Genomic DNA, 15,132 nt, shown 5'->3' on the forward strand with positions numbered 1-15,132 from the left:
TTTAGTTAGTTTTAATTTAATTTAATTATTCTATTTTATTTTATTCTATTTATTGTATATACTGTGCATTTTTATATTTAATATTTTACTGTTGCTTTATTGCTTTCTTTCACCTATAATGCTGCTGTAGTGGAAAAAAATGTCCCCTTGTGGGATTAATAAAGTAACTAACTAACTATCTATCTATCTATCTATCTATCTATCTATCTATCTATCTATCTATCTATCTATCTATCTATCTATCTATCTATCTATCTATCTATCTATCTATCTATCTATCTATCTATCTATCTATCTGTAACCTGACTGCACCACAGGCCTGTCAATCAAACAGACACGCCCCCAAAAACAGGTCTTCTTGAATCTTCTTTTCTAATGAATGAGGGATTATTTTCAGATGGACCTCCAGAAAACTAATAAGAAGGAGTGACTTTAGCTAACAACACCGAGATAACTGATGGACACATTTTATTCACTTTGGATTTGATGAGAGAAGTTGAATGGGAGTCTATGGAGCTGGAGGCTTTTTGGAGCCGACCTCTAGTGGCACTCGCTGGTATTGCAGCTGAAGACACTTCTGGATCGGAAGCTACGAACACTTTTATATCCAGTCAACACTTGTGACAAGAACAACTTTCAAGATGTTCCAGTTATGCTAAATGCTAATTAACCCCTTAATGGTAAGACTGCCTCTCTGACTAACCAGAAAAATGGCATCAACCCTTCCTTGTTCACATACGTAGAATTTTTCATCCCCACAGCATTATCAGGGGACAGATTATTTTCTGTTTCATAGACCAGCGTAGAAAGGCTCATGTGATATGATTGAAACATCCAACCAAAATGGCTCTTAAATGGACTGTAAACGGGTATTGTTTTGTCAGTTATCTGTCCTTGTGTTTTCTTACACGGGACCTCTATTGGTCCTCTGAATTATTGCAGGTAGTTCAGATTGTGGACAAAACTCCTTTCGACTTTTTTGTGTGTGCCTTGTAGAAAATTAGAAAAAAAACCATCATGTTCCTAACAAACAACAGTGACGGTGTGTTGGAGCATCCTCACTACACCCGTGTTCCTGGAAAATCACTTCAAATTACCTTTTTCTATGGTGATAAGCACCACAAACAAACTGCCATTCACTTCCACTGCATTAGGATAGCTGCATTAGTATCAACACAGATTATCTAAAACAAATTCTGCAGATAAAATAATCTGTGTGGATAAATACGATCAGAGCAAAAATGTGCTTTTTGTGATTTGGTAAAAATGAGCATTTAAATATTAATGCTAAGTTAGGAATTGTTATTCATGGACTGTCAGTGAATGTCAGTGGGTTAATATCTCATTTTTTAGCAACATTATTTCCTCTCGCATGTTACAAACATTTATGGTGAATTTATGGAGATGATAAATAGCACATCAGTGTTTCCAGGAACTCACATCCGTCTCTTCATCTGTATGTTTCTGCGCCTCCAGCCGGGCTCAGCGAGGTCGAAGCTGTTCAGCCTGGCAGTGAACACGTGAAGCCAATCTTCAGGTGCCACTTCTCTCACAACTAGGCCACACCGGCACACATGCTTTCATGGCTATCTTTGTGGGGACATCGTGCATTCCCGAGCGCTCTCTGTAACCTGAAGAGTTACAACTGAGCACATAACCTCAACCTAGTTTTAAAGCTTAACCCTAAACACACAGAAATATGCCTGTGGTTTAATATCAGTCTAACTGGAACTGACGCTGGCCTCTATGTCTGTCTGTTCAGTCAGTCAGTGGGTTTGAGTGTGCACATGTATTATACACTGTACTATGTATGTGGTGGGGACAATCTGTCACACTGGTGCTTAACTTTCCTTGACTTTCTTTATTTTACTAGATTTGTCTCCCAGCGACTTCTTTCTGTTCGCAAAAAACATTCCATTTGATGTTCACTCTCTGCTCGAGTCCACAGTGAAGTCATGTGTTTTTTGCAATCAAAAATTAAGTTTGAACAGTATCGTTGGATTTGGTCCCAGAGGTGAAATGTTTCTTATGAAACCAGATTGTGAATCAGAGCTTTATTTGTGAGTTGAGTTGGACGAACACTAATGGAGGACACCAGAGTTTCTATTTGACTTGAATCCAGTCAAACCTCGTTCTCTCTGTGTTGAGCTACATGGAGGTCATCAGATATTATACAGATCTTTTCTACGAAAATTCTTTCTTCAAGGATATGATAGTTGTATTTTATAGTCATTAGTTTCAAGTACTTCTTATGAATTCAACTCATAAATAAATTTGTTGTGTGTGTTTTGGGGAAAGAAATAAGGAACAACAACAGATGAAAAATAGCCATATAATATTTTTTTGTTTTTTTTATGTTGTTTGCCTCCACAACGGTTGCTATGGAGAAGAAGCCAATCAGAGGTGTGAATCACAGCCAATTAAAAACACTCTTCTGTAACATTTGTGCACAAAACGCCACTCGAGTTCATCCACAGTTGACTCAGACTCCATTTTCTAAACTCTCAAATGTCTCCAGACTTAAAGAAGTCCAAGCTTTAATACTAAGCTTCATCTTCAGAGTACAGCGCTGAATTTAAAGCCTGGTGATTGGATGATTCTCACCAAAACGCAACTTGGGAGTACACTTACAGTAAAAATGACTGTTCTTGGGTTTTATTTTCATACCTCAGGCCAACATTTGTATTAAATATGATATCACTGAACTCATCAAACTAATTTCTAAGATATGGGAATCAAAACAGGCCCGTGGGAAAGAAAGCGAGCAGTCAGATGATCAGACATGTTGTAAACAGTCTATTCAGATTCCTTTAACACTGTATTTTTATGTCAAACTAAAAATGAGTGCAACTAAATTATCACAAATAATGCTTCATTGCACACAAATACAGTGAGTACAACACCAGAAAATACCAGCACTGTGCAGCTATGTAAACGTGTCCACCACACACCTGCTTGCCGTCCACATGTGGACCAGGATCCAGATGTTCCTTAACAACCATTTTCCCTCCCAACCTGGTAATTACGCCGCTGCGGCGGTGCTTTAAATACGCACCATCTCCTCCTGCAGCCACCGGGATGTTCTCCGATCCAAATACCTTCCACTGCATTGCTGTCATTTCACGTGTCTAATCCTCAATTCACTGGCCTGTCAACACTCATGCCGCTGTGCAGAAACACACACACACACACACACACACACACACACGCACACACAGACACACACACACACACACACACACACACACACACACACACACACACACACACACACAAGTCTCAAAGTGATCATAATAACATTATTCAGACATTAATTTCAGTCCTTACTAGCTGGAACATGCTGCAAAATATATTTTTTTTAAATAGTTGAACAGCAGAGGCAGTACGTGTGTTTGTGTCTCTGTGTGTGTGTCTGTGTGTGTTTGTGTGTGTGTTTGTGTCCATGTGTGTGTTTGTGTCTCTGTGTGTGTGTCTGTGTGTTTGTGTGTGTGTTTGTGTCCATGTGTGTGTTTGTGTCTCTGTGTGTGTCCCTGTGTGTGTTTGTGTTTCTGTGTGTTTGTGTCTCTGTGTGTGTCCCTGTGTGTGTTTGTGTCTCTGTGTGTGTCCCTGTGTGTGTTTGTGTTTCTGTGTGTTTGTGTGTCTGTGTGTGTCCCTGTGTGTGTTTCTTGAAGGGCATTGTCAACACTAAATAATGGAGCCGTCATTGCTCTGACATCCAGTGTTGTGTTTAATTACAGTAAAAGAAAATGCGGTGTTGCCTTCGAGACAGATAAAACGAGTATTTCTCAGACGGAAACTTTTTTTTTTTTTTTTTTTTTGTCTTTCTTATGTTTCAGTTTCCGCAGATAACCCACACAGATAAGTGGGCAGAAGGGAAACTTAAGCTTGTCGTACAAGACGAACAAGACGGGACATATCCCGCTGCCCTTCGAATAACGACCCAGTAATGAATAGAGCATCTTTTTTGATTAATGAATATTGCATAGCATACATTGATCTGCGGTTTCAGATTAGGAGCCCTCAGGATTGATTTAGTGCTGCAGACTGTGAGGCAGCAGCGCTGAACACTGTTTTAGAGGGAGGGAGGGAGACTGCTCCGTCCTCTCCTCCCACATTATCTCCCCCTTCATCTCCCGACTCTTCCCTCTCTGACAGCAGCTGCTAATATTGACTCATTTCATCCAATCCTGCTTATTACACTTTCATGAAGATCGATCCTTCCAAGTTTTCACTGATTTCATTTTGCATTTAGAGCCAACCCTCTCATTTATCCGACATGATTTACTATTCTGATCTCTTGTTCCTTCATTTCCATGTGTATCGACAGATTAGACAAATACCGAAAGCAACTTCAGGCACGAACATGGAAACAATGGAGACAAATTGTACTCCTTCCCTCGCATCCATTCAGTTCAGAGACAGGGTGAGAACAAAAATGTGAAACCACTGTGTGGAACTCCTGTTGATGTAGGAGGACTACATAGTCTATTGAAACCTGCAACTGCCTCATTGTTGCCTGAAGGGAACACAACAGAAACTATCTGTGTTTTAATACATGAATCAACGTTTCAGAACACAAAGTCCTTTTACAAAAAAAAGATGCTTTCAGACCGCAGCTGAGCTCGGCTGCATCTGTCGCTCACAGCTTCAGGTTTCTTCAGTCTGGTGACTCGGCTCGTATTAGTAATCAGAGAGCAGTGACAGTGGTTAACGGCGTTTGTCCCACCCCTCCTCCACTGTGATTGGACGGCTGGTGACAGTGACGAGCGCAACGCTTGGTGAACTCTCGCTGACTGTTCCTCGTCAAGCTGCTGCCGTTTATTAAAAACAATTTTAAAAACTATGCTGCACTCAGGAAAAATCCCTTTGGTGGACTCGGTAGGTCGTTGCAGTCGGGTTCGGTGTGAGCTGATTGGTTCAAATCAACCTGAGTTCTACGCCCAGTAGGATGATTCTCTATGGAGGCTGGACAGACACGTACGTCTGGTTGGCACCAGGATACAGAACCACACCAACATCCCAAAATCAAGTTAAAGGACTCAACTGGAGGAATTCCAGTCACGAGCCCAGCAAAATATTCACCTCACCACTATTCCCATTGACAGATTGCTCAACACATACAAAAGCCAGGTGTAATGTGTATTCACATTAGAAAACCTGGATATGTTTATTGCCATCAGCATCTATATTTGTCATGCCATGCTTAGCTTTGTCTCTAAAAGTTCAGTCCACACTGTCACATTGGATTTGATAGTAGTGAGGAGCAAGAGGAAGGTTTGTGTTTGACAAGCCTCCCAGCACACACTTCTGCCTCTGAGAGTAATGTATGTGTGTGTGTGTGTGTGTGTGTGTGTGTGTGTGTGTGTGTGCGCGTGTGTGTGCGTGTGTGAGCGTGTGTTGTGTGTGTGTGTGTGTGTGTGTGTGTGTGTGCGTGTGTGTGCGTGTGTGTGTGTGTGTGTGTGTGTGTGTGTGTGTGTGTGTGTGTGTGTGTGTGTGTGTGTGTGTGTTTATGTGTGTGTGTGTGTGTGTGTGTGTGTGTGTGTGTGTGTGTGTGTGTGTGTGTGTGTGTGTGTGTGTGTGTGTGCGTGTGTGTGGCTGCTGTTTCCTTCCGACCACACATTTAAACAGAACAGGATACTGAATGCAGTTGGCCCCGAATAACAGAAAGAGTAATTGGTAAAATGATGACGTCATCAGTGCTCAGAAATCACACACGCAGTGATGAAAGGCCGTTTTTTTTGTTCTTTTGTCACAGACCAGCCGACATTTCAGAGGTTGCCGGTATTAGTTGCCAGCAGCAACCAGCTCATCGTCCTCCGGGACATCTTCTGGGGTCCCGCCACCATCCGGAGTGAACAAAGAAGAATAGGCAGCAGAGTATGTGTGAGCACGTAGCAGGTAATCCTCCGAGTGATGCACTGCTCCTCAAACCACAGAAAGAACCACAGGTGGTGTTCTTCAAGCCGCTCTGAAGCTCCGCCTCCGTTCTCTCTCTCACACACACACACACACACACACACACACACACACACACACACACACACACACACTCGCTGGTGTTGGTGTGCATGTGTGTGAACAACAGGTACACAAGGGAAACACTGACAGAGACAATAAAGTCCAGCCAGCACAACAAACGTCGAACAAAATGATGCCCAACATCAAACTAAATTAAAACCATTCAAACATTTATAGGAAGTGGAGGAGGAGGCGCTGAAAACTCCCAGTCGGCCTGATGGCCTGTGTGGTGTCATTTCATTTCGGCATCCGTATTAACGGATGAGAGCAGACACGCTGTCTCATGTTTGCGGTGCGTGATTTATAAAATACAACCGAAGATTTTTTTTGATTTTTTTTTTTTTTACGCGTGCTGCACGGTCATCGGTTAAAATATAAGGGAAACGATCCTGGATCACATCTGTACTGTATAATCACAGAAAAAACCTATAGTACACTCCAATTATACCATGTAGACACTTTACCAGGTGTCCACACCTCTGTATCTTTCCTGTCTCGGTGTGTCTCGCTATGTACGCGGGTAAACAAAAACTACGTGTCTGCTTAAACACAACTCCTCAAATACGTCACTGATTTCAAAGAGAAGCTCATTGATTCACTGGTCGGACCTGCAGCCGCACACGAGCAGTCTCTGGACTTCAGTATGTGTTAGTGTTCCTCTAAGTGAGTCCATGTGATGTAGGGAGGGAAACAAATTGCCCCAAAGTTGAGTTACCGACTGTGTTTTCAGCAGCTGCAGCATCTGAGACTGCAGGTTGAACAGAGGCAGGTGTTACATGTGCAGACATCTTTTATTGCTGCTATTTCTTTCCATACAACTTTTTTTCTTCTTGCAGGAGGAAGACTGTGATGGTTTATTTTATTCAGTGACATCAGATATCTTTGTAGCAGCACATTGCTTATCAAATCTTTTGGATTTTAAATTAAAACATGACAGATGGGTGAAGGTTCACTGCAGGGCAACGTGTCACTATGTCACACAAATTTGCACCCAAAATTGAATTACCCAATATTTGACTCTGTTCAGATGGTTACTGTCAGATTAGGTGTTCATAAAGTCAAAGCCTTTGCTGTAACTTTGCTGAAAGCCATGTCAGACCTTAAACAATCATGATGTGCAAGTCTCAAAACTACAACCAGCAAACATTTGCATCACCAAAACTTCCATGATCTTCAGTGAAGCACATTCACAGTACATTATGAGCCTTTTAATGACCCCTCTGGATAGAACAGATGCAGCGATGCAACATTTCTCTGTACCGATATCAGTTTGTTTAAGATATCTCGCTGAAGGTCTGCTGGAGGAGGACCGGTCCACAGTAATGTGACAGTCTGGGAGTGGCGTCAGGGATGTGTGCTGCACAAGGGATTCAAATCTGTGAGTGTAGCAAGGATTCAAATTACCCAACTTCCCCTGGAGGAGTAAATCCCAGCTGAATGGAGCTTCTGGCTCATGAGTGTATTTTTATATAACACAAATATTGCGGCGAACAGCTGTGAGTGTAGCCAAAGCGCAGATTAGCACATGGCTAATCTGGTTTTCTTTGTTACTGCTCTGTGGTGGATTCAATTCATTTTGTCCCTTTCAGGCTCCAATTTATGGCTTCACATGTCGGGTTCACAAAAGAGCTCTTGAAGTGGAATGAATGTAAACAAAGGGGAGTGAATTGAGAGACAGATGATGGATATAGAAACACGGCAGAGCAGAGAGGGAGCAGCAACGAGACAATGACACAGAGGGCCAGCTCAGCCGGTCGTCTTGTCCCGAGCGGACAGGAAGTGCCACAATTTAATACATTCACTTTCAATCATCGCTGTAAAGGCTGCGAGCCGGCAACTTCCAGAAGCACCCCCGGCATCCCACCCCAAATCCATCAGTACCGACACACGGAGAGAGAGGAGGAGTCCACGTTATAAAACAATCTGATGCAAAGAAAAAAAAAGGGATCAAGTATCTGGAATAAAGATCGGAACAAGCCGGACTTTTAAATGTGATAACCATCAGAGGAGACTGAGAGGAAGATAGATAAAAAATAAAAAGAAGTGAATTCTTGAGTGTAACTAACACCTCAGCGCTGGCCGACAGTTCAATTTCCACACAGATGCCGAGAAGCTGACGGCAGCGGACATCGAACATTCTGCACATTATTCAGGGATTAAACAAACTCCCGTCCAGAGCAAAACACTTCCTGTCTGCTTCTCAGTATATATACAAAAACAACCAATAAAAAGGACATCTTTCTGTCATGAGGGCATTTTTGTATAATGTGGAGCAGAGGAAAATAGAGCTCCTCATAATATTTCTATCAATATGTCTGCAGGTACATCATATAAATACTCTCACTGAGGACGTCCACTCAACTACGTGTCATTAAACGTTAAATACTACAAGGTTACAGAAGACATTTACTCAGGTTGCTTCTACAGTTTACTTTTCACTCTGCTCAATGTATCTTTTGTTATTGTTACATTACAGATTAACACAGAAGATGAAGTAAATTGTTGGACAGTAAAATAAACTACTCATCCTCTGGAAGCTTTTAACAAATAAAAACACTCCGATAGGCAAAAACCAAAAGTGCAGCCATTCTCAGAAAAAAAATGAAAAAGTCCAGTATGCCAAATATTGTACTTTTACTTTAGAGAAGGAACCGAATACTTTCTTGATCGTGGAATATCTCGATAAGCAAGCCACTGAGTTGGGACATTTGACCTTTGACCCCGATTGTCCTCAGTTCACCTTCCCGTTGGAGTCGCAGCCTGCAGCCGCTTCTTTTTCATTTGGAAACAACAGAATGAAACCAGGCTGAACCCGAATGCGCTCTGGGAGGAGATCCTCGCTCCAACATTCCTGAGGAAAATGGCCCAAATATTTTCTGGCTGCGGGACAACAAGTTAGAGGGGTTACCTCTGAGTGCTCAGACATAAACGTCAAAGACGACAAAGATGGAAGAGAGCAGAGATAATAATGTTTCTCTTTATCTACACCAGGTGTTTCCACGGTCGAGCTGAAAACTTTTATCAGCGATCTAAAACTTAATTTGTCAAACAATCTCCTCGGGTACAACCTTTCTATTTTTTTTTTTTTTTTTTTTTTATCTCAAAAGTTCCTTTTACCATTTTTACACATTTTTCTTTCCCAATCATTTCAACATTTACTTGACTGCCCTTTTCACATATATGCAGCACACACACACACACACACACACACACACACACACACACACACACACACACACACACACACACACACACACACACACACACACACACACACTGTGATTGTGAAGCTACTGAATAATTTCAATGTGTATCAAAATTGTAGGTGTGACTGTAAATTCTTTGTGCTTGTTATCAGATTGAAGCGAGTGGGAACACAGAGTCGAGTCGCGTCGAGGCCTTCGCATGGGAAAGTAGAAACGTATCTGATTGTAGTTGCAAAACATCACCTTGTGTCTTCCAGCGGCCCAGAGGAGACCAAGTGGAGCGGTATCCGTAAACAAGGCGGGAGCAGCTGCACATCAGTCGGAGGACATCGACTCGTAGACTCTGGTTTCACATGTCTGATGCTGCCATCCGGTCCATTGCACTGTGGTAGTTAAGTCCAAACATCAGAATCTTTCCACACTGATGATTAACTGTCAATAGAGAGCTCTCAGATGTTTTATTGACTTTAAATCCAGCTCCTTACAAAGCCAGAAACTCTTCATTTCCACACCAGCACCTCTCCATCTTTTCCTTCTAAGCTGAAGTGTAGAGCCAGTGCGGGGCAGTGCACTGACCTGTGGTCTGCCCAGAGAGCTTCCACCACAGCAGTGAGCTGCACCCTTCACAGCGGCTCCTTAATAAAGCCCTTTCACTCCTCTCTCCTGTTCCTCTCCCCTCGGGAGGAGCTTTAACTCCAAACACCATTTCCAAGTATTTCCTCCGAAGCCAGTTCTCTAACAGGAAAAAGCCTGCGGACAGAAAACTGAAGGAGCGGGTTAAATATATCAGAGTCACTGCCGAGTTTCAGTAAAGAAAGCAATGACGTTAGCATGATGGTTGGAGATTCACAAAAATGTTATTGATTTTCACTCAAATCAAAGAGGCTGAAGTCTTCAGGGTTGCATATATTGGAGTATTTAATAATTGTACTATTATGGTAAAGACTAACCGGTTTAATAATATACAAATTACTAAGCCACTTTTTATACATTTGACCTTTTTATCACATTGTAATGAGGTTGTTGCATCAGTATTATTTATTTAATCTGCAAATATCATGTTATCAGCTATCCAGATGACACAGTTTGTCATCTTTTGTTGACTATTAATATTTTACTACAAACAAAAGTCACTCCTCAAACTACATTGCAATTTTGGTAAGTATACAGGTATTGGTGTTTTTCACCAGCTACTAATAAGTGTTGTTAAGGACAATAATACTATTCTAAAGTACAATAATACTTAGTAATATTGTGGGATTATGATTCAGTGTAGAAAGCACAACAACAACAACAACGAATGCATCAATCATGACCAGTTTTAGTTTGTTCCTTCGGGAAGTTTTGAAAGAAAACAATATACTTTGAGTACCAAAGTAACAAATGGTTGATTGATACAGTTTTCTCAGCATATTTTAATAAAATGAGAACACAAACTAGAATAACACCATTTTATACTGCTTACTGGACTCAGACGCATTTGTTGTTGCGGTCACCAAAGCGAAATGCAATAACTATTTATTTTGAAGCTTGTAACTGTTGAGCACCTCTGATAGGTTCACCACATGAAACAGTCCTTGTATTAATTGATAATACACTCAGTCGGTGTGCTTGAAGCCAGCACCACAAATACAAACTGTTCAACCGGAGCACATTCGAGGGTTCTCATTAGATAACAGCAATTAAAAAAGCTTTATCTCTTTGTGTTACGGAGAACTGAGGTTCAGCAAACTTCACACCACTCTTAATGTCATGCAACACAGTCTGTACACTATCTAACTGGTAGCAGTGTAACCTGAGGTGAAACAGTGAGAGCTCTGCGTGAGGACGTTCTGCAGGAGACCAGGATGATGACCGCTGGCCGATACTCTGACACCAACCAAGTGAATGACGTGGCTAAACTTGAGCCTTATTCAACATGAATAGTCCCAAAGCACAGCGTCCTCAGGAGGTGTACCTCAGAGGGACTCAAACCATTACAAATAAAGAGAGAAGATGTTACTCACTCAACCTGCTGGCTGCTCCAGAGCCAAGAACTTACAAAGAGAAGACTTTGTATTTCATGTTTTAGTTTGTTCACAATGTTGTAGAGCAGCCAATGAGACGGAACATGTTTCTAGACATCACAGTAAACTCCTGCAAGCAGCATAAAAGTATTAAAGAATTTGAATGTGCTGAAATGTGCTATTTTTTTTTTTTTTTTTTTACACATAATGGACCTTTATGTAAGTAGACCTAAATTTCTGATGCACTACAAAGTAGTTTGGTAAAACAGGGAACAAGCTACAGTTACAGTGTAGATACGTACAGACACAGTTAACAGAAGTAGTTTTCACTTTTGATATTGAACACACTGAACATCGGCAGGTTGGGAGCTTGCTGCTGCTGCTGCAGGGAGGAGGCTCGATGACAGCACTGAGTTTCAACCAAAAACAAAAGTTGTGGGCCACAAAACCAGAACAATGAAAGACACCGACAGGCTTTTTTCTCCTCACAAAATTTCAATATTTTTTAGTTTTTTACTTGAATCAGATTATAGACACCATGCATGAGTATGTTTTATTATTTTGGTTATATGTCTAAGGTAACTGACTATGCTTTGTGTGGTATGCAGTTCAAACAGACACCTTCATTTCGTAAAATTGTTATTACATTGAAAGAAGCTTTTATCAAACCATCGGCACTGGTGTCCTCTTAGCAGCAACAGCAGCCTCCCTGAGGAACGCTTCACGATCACACTGCGGTTATTCACCTTCAGCGCTGACACACGTTCACACGGTGGAAAGGAGCTGTCGAACGTGAAAGAGCCTTCAGCTCTGACAAAGAAGCAACCACACGGATGTAACGCGCTGCAACTGAAAACAAATGCAGCTTTGGCACAGAAGTGCAGCCATTTATCTTCAGCTTTGCTTTGTAGTCACTCATTGTACACTCTGTTCAACACAGACAGCACTCAGGAATTTGTACAGCGAACCTGAATTGTTTTGTTCTCCGCTTTGGTTTTATTCCCGGCAGGCCTTCACACACAGCTTCAGAGTTTCCACAGCTGAATGTAGGGATCAGGTTGACACGTTGTATTATTATAACCTGTTGTGAATGTAAAAATGATGACTGTGTGGGTGTGAGCTGAGTCAACTAGTGTTTTGCGGTTCAAAGTTTTACCACTTCTAGTTTTGATTTGCCTTCAACAATATGTTCATGACATTCAGGGTTTATTGAAAATGTCTTTTTTTTTTACATTTGTTCAAACAAGACTACGTCAAATGGCTCCAACATGTATGAACTGCTGGGAGGCTTTTCATTTCTTTATGGGTGGGATCACAGACTGGATATAAAAGAGTTCGTAGCTTCAGGTCTGTAAAATGGTTCTGATCCAGAAGTGTCTTCAGCTGCAATACCAGCGAGTGCCACTAGAGGTCGGCTCCAAAAAGCCTCCGGCTCCATAGACTCCCATTCAACTTCTCTCATCAAATCCAAAGTGAATAAAATGTGTCCATCAGTTATCTCGGTGTTGTTAGCTAAAGTCACTCCTTCTTATTAGTTTTCTGGAGGTCCATCTGAAAATAATCCCTCATTCATTAGAAAAGAAGATTCAAGAAGACCTGTTTTTGGGGGCGTGTCTGTTTGATTGACAGGCCTGCGGTGCAGTCAGGTTACAGCTGTCGGTGGGCGGGACGTAGTATCGTCAGGTTTCCGATCAGATCGGTCAGATCTACCGCTGGCTCCTCCCCCAGCTCGTCCAAATATGGTCACTTCCTGCTCCAAACCGCTCTGAACTAGCAAAGATGGTGACGGACAGAATCTGAACTGGAGGATTCATAACGTTCACAAACCAACGGGTGACGTCCCTGTGGGTGCTCTGTCAGTCAACTTCAATCAGTCATGTGGCATTCAGCAGGCCAATTATTATGATGAACCGTTGTTGTGGTCGAGCCATGAATAAAGATCCAAACAGTCATATTACCCAGAAGGCCAGATTCTGTATTGGGTTTTGATGCGTTCAACTGAAATTAAGTCACTTTCATCATGCGTGTTTTCTCTCTGGAGCAGAGCAGCGACTACGTTTATCTGAGAACAAAGCCTCGACTGGTCTCACTTTGTTAAGGACTTTTATTGAAACTGCAACAAGGGACGGCTATCTTTTCAGACAGGCGGTGAAGGGGGAGGAACACAAACCCCGCAGGAACTCCTAATCCAATCACAGCTGTCTTCTCCTGAGATTTTACACTGAATGTTGTTTTAATCAAGCCTGGCCTCCCGCTCCACTCATCCCTCTCTTCCCTCTCTGCCGTTGAGTGACGAACAGACAGGTTAATATCAAGTACAGACGCAATGAATGAAGCTTAATTCATGCTTTCCGTTTCCAACAAGTGTTCAACTGCACTAATGGTTTGGCTGTAGGTGAGTGTTTGAGAGGCCGACGGTCAGCAATCAGCCGCCGCTGTTTCTCTTCGTTAACAGGCCCCTGCAGGGCAGAAGCTCGCTTTAATTGGATCTGTTTTTTTTCCTTCCTCCAGGTTTTGAAAATGATTGTTGATTAATAGAACTGTAAATCCTCCTCCACTGCTGAGGGAGTTGAGCCAGCACACAGAGCCAGACACAAGGATTTCACTGCTGACGTGATCTCTGGCCTCTGGTGCTGCTTCAGGGACCGTTTAAGACTTGTATGAAGGCTGGTTGGTGTTCAGGAGACTCATCCTGAAGCCTGTCTGACACAAGCACTCTACACATCAATCTGTCACAACAATAAAACCACTTCTTGTCTAATCTTGAATGTGTCCCCCGCGGGCCACCGAAACAACTCCAACCTCTTAGTGTGTCCTCGTGGTATCAGGCACCGAGAAGTGAGCAGAAGACCCTGGATCAGTAAGTTACGAGACGGTTCAGCACGGAGCAGAGAAGCTGTAACCTTCGAAAATAAGCGTTATAGATTTTGTCACTTAATCATTGTCACTTGCTGTGATTTCTCCGTGAACATCACCCGAGGGCACACATCTCTGTAAATCAGCAACAAAGAGCCATAAAGTGCTTTGAAAAGCCTGCGGCGATGAAGCAACGAGCCTGAAGAGGTGTACCGAGTGACATTCACGTTTCCGAGGGGCGAAAGGTAACGGTCCAAATCTGAAAAAAGGCACATCAGGTCAGGAGCAACCAGGTGGGTTGTTACACCATGGATTCATCCCTCAGGGTCTGAAGCTCCTTGATGTTGACTCCTTTCTATCACAGCCATCCTGAAGGCTTTTTAACAATTTCTTTGACAGTAGCTCTTCTGTGGGATCGGACCATCCTCTGCTTCGTTACCCTGCTCACCAGTTGTCCTTTCTTGGACCACGGTATAATGGGAACAACACCAAACACGGGCCGTTTTAGAGCCGCTGTGACGCAATCATCTCGCCTTCACGATGTGGCCCTCGTTAAAGACGCTCAAATCTTTACGCTTGTCTATTTGTTCAATGACCGATAAGATTATGACTTGATGTCTCCTGGACCTCCAGAAAACTAATAAGAAGGAGTGACTTTAGCTAACAACACCGAGATAACTGATGGACACATTTTATTCACTTTGGATTTGATGAGAGAAGTTGAATGGGAGTCTATGGAGCCGGAGGCTTTTTGGAGCCGACCTCCAGTGGCACTCGCTGGTATTGCAGCTGAAGACACTTCCGGACCTCATTTTTCAGACCCAGAAGCTACCAACACTTTTATATACAGTCTGTGCTATAACATAGAAAAAAAATTGATTGTTTGGTCATTTTCATTTGGTATTACGAAATATAACTCATCAGCTGGTACATCATGTTGTCATCAGTGTTCTGCGCTGATTGAGCAAAAAGGAAAAAGAGCTGTTTTTAATGGAAGTGTTTTTCCAGAGTCAACTGCATTTGCAGTGATAGTAAACTCTGACAAG

The 15,132-nt window shown here is 42.3% G+C and overlaps 1 protein-coding gene across 5 annotated transcripts in view; it reads right to left on the reverse strand.

The window, feature by feature from the left end:
• cemip (cell migration inducing hyaluronidase 1) overlaps positions 1-15,132 on the reverse strand; it is a 153,317-nt gene that overhangs the window by 118,550 nt on the left and 19,635 nt on the right. The window contains exon 1 of one of the 5 annotated variants that reach the window (XM_069172901.1): positions 9,468-10,354. The exons of the other annotated variants lie outside the window; for them this stretch is intronic. The gene's annotated coding sequence lies outside the window, so the exon portion shown is untranslated. Of the gene's footprint in view, positions 1-9,467; positions 10,355-15,132 lie in introns of those variants that run through there. 5 annotated transcript variants of the gene reach the window in all.

Source organism: Embiotoca jacksoni, unplaced genomic scaffold, assembly GCF_022577435.1.
Source record: "Embiotoca jacksoni isolate LCO1_2020_lvr unplaced genomic scaffold, fEmbJac1.0.p SCAF_56, whole genome shotgun sequence".
NCBI classification, from domain to species: Eukaryota; Metazoa; Chordata; class Actinopteri; family Embiotocidae; genus Embiotoca; species Embiotoca jacksoni.